The sequence below is a fragment of the Hipposideros armiger genome, unplaced genomic scaffold, assembly GCF_001890085.2.
Source record: "Hipposideros armiger isolate ML-2016 unplaced genomic scaffold, ASM189008v1 scaffold_27, whole genome shotgun sequence".
Lineage (NCBI taxonomy): Eukaryota > Metazoa > Chordata > Mammalia > Chiroptera > Hipposideridae > Hipposideros > Hipposideros armiger.
This window is the reverse complement of record NW_017731377.1, coordinates 3,963,754-3,968,429: the sequence shown is the minus strand read 5'-3', so window position 1 is coordinate 3,968,429 and position 4,676 is coordinate 3,963,754.

The following is a 4,676-nucleotide window of genomic DNA, read 5'->3' as shown; positions in this document are numbered from 1 at the left end:
TCCGTAGTTCAATTGACTATTGTTATTTGGTTAATTAGACAGCAGTTTAATAGAAAAAGTGTTACTGCTAGATCTCAAGACCACAATTACAGTCAGTCACTTATCTCTTTGTGTCCCCTTCATCTATAAAATGGAAGTCATTCTACCCCTTGCCTACCTGGATGCTTTTAAGAAAAAAATGGGGAGATATATATATATATAATTGTTTTTAAAAGAGTCTTTTTGATTGTGCCCTATAAATATAAAAATCCGTAAAACTGAGCTTGACCTAAACACATAACTTGTCCTCTACTAAACTGCTAAGCAACAACTATGGGTGTGTCCATGGAAAATGTACTGGAAATTGGTTCAAATCTAGCCCTGCTGCTCAATAACTGGCCAGTTCACTTATTTTAACTTCAGCTTCATTATCAGATGGAGAAATTACAATGATTGTACATGAAGGTAATAGTCCTTTGAGACTGGGAAGTTATTTCCAAAGATTGAAGTTATGAAAAATTCAAAAATAGATGAAGTCAAAAATGACCAGTCCTAAGGAAGAATAAAATATTATATAAGGTTCCTAAAGATGAAAGCACTATCTTGAAGGTGTCAAATCACAGTGTGGCAGCACTGCCTTCTAATATGTAATACGTATTTTAAACCAATGGCCATCTGTGTTCCCAGTAGCTAGGATACATGGGTCTGAAAAATAAGATCTGGAAGATAGGATTGGCTGCTCTGGTCACTCCTAAGGACACACTTGGAGAATTTGTGCCTCCTATCCCCACATCTTTAGGCTCCACCGGACCAAAGTTTCAGATTTTCAGCGTGGGGTTGCTTCTACCACAGGGACACAATAAAAGTTCTACGCACTTAACACTATGAGTGCCCTCTGGTTATTTTGAACCCCTGATACCAGAAGATTAGGCAATTATTAATTAGGTAAACAAATTACTGCATTGGCAGGGTTCGTTGATCCTAATTATCATGGGAGGGTAGAGTTTCTACTATACAAAGAGGGCAAATAAAACCTTTCGGAGTTTCACTGGAGTATCTCCTTGTTACTCCATGCCCAGTGATAACCATGAATTAATAACTTCAGTAACCATAGCCTGACTAAGACACATATCCAGGGGCTCAGGCATCACAGCAGCGGAGGTCTGGCTTCCACCACAGGGCAAGCAATGAATCAACAGAAGTGCTGTGCAAGGGTAAAGGACATCTAGAATAAGAGAAGAAGAAAAATGATGCATATCAGTTATGGCCTCAAGACCGGCTGCAAGTAGCAAGGCCTGTCACATTCCCACCCTTACTGTTTCAACTATTTATTGAATTATAACTAGCCACAATCTTAAAATATCAGGGANAGGGCTTATATTACGAGCATCCTGAAAAATCATGCTAGGGCTTATTTTCCAGTTAGGTCTTATTTTTGGGGAAACAGTACATCACTGTGTTATGAGGGTTATATGAGTTAGTATAGATAAATTCCTAAGCAACACTGGATCCCCTATGTAAGCTCTATATGTGTTAATTATAATTTCATAGACCAGAGAGTGTGATCTGTCCTACAGTTTTTTGGATTTTATTGAATCATCCTTTGTGATCTAAGTTAAAATTGATATTTGTTCAAATTTCCTGTGGTTTTGAAAATAAGGTATATTTCCTGTTTCTGAAATAGTATGATCTTATAAAAACACAACATATGTATGCAACATTATTATATTTCAGTAATCTAGAACTGGAACACTGGTAGTGAGGACTCGAAAGAAAGAAAGAGAGTCAGGATGGATTTCATAAGTAGGGCTGACAGAATTCAGTGGCTGTATGATATGAGAGGAAGGTATGAAACATAATCCTGAGGCTTCAAATCTGGCAAAGAGATGGTTTTCCATATAATTCACTAAACTAGAGGCCACAGAGAAAGTATAGGTTGGGAGTCGGGGGAGATGTTTTGACATAATGGAGTTTGAGTCATCTAAGGGATATTAATATCAGCCCACTAGGAACATTTGCAAAAGGATGGTTGCTCCTCTTTTCCTCCCTGTTACTTGTAAGTTCCAGAGAAGTTAAGCAGGGATGAGGCATCTGGGAGAACACTGATTAAGACATCCTCATCCTAACTTGGTCTTTAGTCACTAGTCAAGGTACAACTGACTGGAAAATATTTAAGATATCTAGCCTGTTATAAAAGCAGGATACCTACTTAAAAGTAGATTACATTTATAACTGTGCAAAACAAAATATTAAAGAATAATTTAGGCATGAAAAAAACTTGCTTAAGAAACACACAGGGTGTCTCTGAGGGGTGGTGCTCAAGTGTAACTTTCTTTTCCCTGTCATTTTTAATAGTTCACAAATTTTCTAAAATTAGCATTTAATTTTGGTTGTAACATAAAAACCAAACAAAATAAATTTCCTGTATTTAAAAAAGGAAAAGCAGATAGTTCTTAGGTCTCCATTAGTACTTTTGGAAAACCCAGGTCGGAAGGCAATGCCTTTGTCAAAGAGAAAAGCTGCCAAACAGGAAATGAGTGTCAGTTTTTCCCTAATTGCCATCTCAGCTGCTTCAGGGGAGACCAGTGTAGCGTATCTACCTGGATCAAGGCATACCCGAGACCTGAGAGCTTTGTACAGGAGTATGTGCCCAACCTTTCCTCTCTGCTCTCTGACAGCCAGTATCAGACCTCAACCGAAGCTCCTAGCCATGAAACCTCTCCTCATTGTGTTTGTCTTCCTTGTCTTTTGGGACCCAGCACTGGCAGGTAAAATTGGAATCATCCTGGGGGGGTCCTTTGTCTAGAAAAGAAATTCCACTAAGCAAAACTATGAATGTTTTCCCACCACGGACCCTTTAATTTTCAAAGTGGAAGCAACATCAACCAGCTTTGATGTCAGCAAAGCCTGAGCTTGAATCTTGGCTCTCCAACTTGTTAACTGTACAGCTACAGGTAAAAGTCTGAACTTCTCTGAACCTTAGTTTCTTCACTTACAAAAGGGAAATAATAATAGTAACCTCAGAGCCTTGCAAGGATTAAATGGAATATGTACAGACTATGCCTATATAGAATATGTACAGTACCTGACTTATGAAAGCTATCATTATATTTTCATAAGTAATACCATATCCTGTTTCGCCACTATTTTGTCTCTAATTCAGGAACATACCTAGGCATAATAGTCAAAACCAGCAAAAAGTGATACTCCTCTGTTAAGCTTTCTAATATACTGAAATTGCTTATAGTAAAATTACTATTTGTAGATTCCTTCGGTGAAACATGGTGAAACAGATTTGAAACTGCCTGTTCCAAGAGAATTAATGAGCTTTATGTGAAATGTCCAGTTAGATGAGGTAACAGCCAGAGACATGAGGGAGAATACTGACTGGCCTCATGTTCAAGCTTGACCACATCCATTACTGACCTTAGAAAGCTCATCTTGAATATTCTTTTCACTCAGTGTTACTAACTCAGTTCAAATCCATGTTATAGGCTTCTATTTAGTTTCTCATCCTCCCTTAAGTATTCTCTAGGCAAACGAAACTATTCTCTAGGCAAATGAACCAGATTTTCAAATCATGTGACTCAATAAGCTGGATTTAGGAATTAGGATCCAGGCCTCTTGAAGCTGTTGCTAGGACCAATTCCACTAGAGTTTATGTCATTGGATTCATGGTCTCTAGACAGTCAAAAACTGCATATAATCTACAATATTCTTTTAGTGTCTTATACATTCCCATAACTTGTCATTTCCATGGGAATTTCTTTTTTTTTCCCCCCCCATGGGAATTTCTTGACTCGTATGCAAACCATTACACTTCATCTTCTTGGGCTTCCATCTTGTGAGCTAAGTAACCCTGATCCCTTTTTTTTTCCTATAGGACAATTATCCTCCAGGGTATGGTGACTTGGATAGGGTATGTGTTGGCTCAAAATATCTACAGATGGCCAAATATTGGCACTCTTGTCCTTTTAACGTTCTCTTACATATAAACATAAAGAAACATTCACATTTTGATAACTCTGTGGAAAAGCATGTCTACAAATTGTAAGCCCAGCTCAAATGCCTTGGACTCCAATAAGACATCTCAAATCGTCAGAATTTATTTCACCCTCCTCGGAACTCACACCACCACTCCATGTTGCAAATATTTCACTTGCCTTGTCATGGTTTCTCCTCTCTTGTGGGTATTTTGCGTTTCTCCTCTTTTTGTCTAGACCAGGGGTCGGCAAACTGTGGCTCTTTGGGCACACAATTAAAACCAATGAGAGCAATTTTTTGTGTGAATTTTTCTTATTTTAATAAAAATATAATTAATACTTTGTAAAAATATATTTATGGCTCTAGGATAATTTTTTATTGTTAGTTTCAGGTATACAGAACAATGCAATAGTTATCCTTTTCACCCTTTGCACAGAAACAACCTCCCTCCCCCATCTACTGCCCTCCCACCCCTGATATCATGCTTATCTATTACAATTCCATTGACTGCATTCCCACGCTCTACTCCACGTCCCATGACTATATGTATATATAATTATAGTTGACAAATTATTATTCAACATCAGCTTCAGAAATACAGTGCAGTGATCAGACCTCTACACCGACTATGAAGTGGTCTCCCTAACAAGACATGAGTCCATCTGGCCCCCTAAAAAATATTTACAACATTATTGATTATATTCCCCAGACTG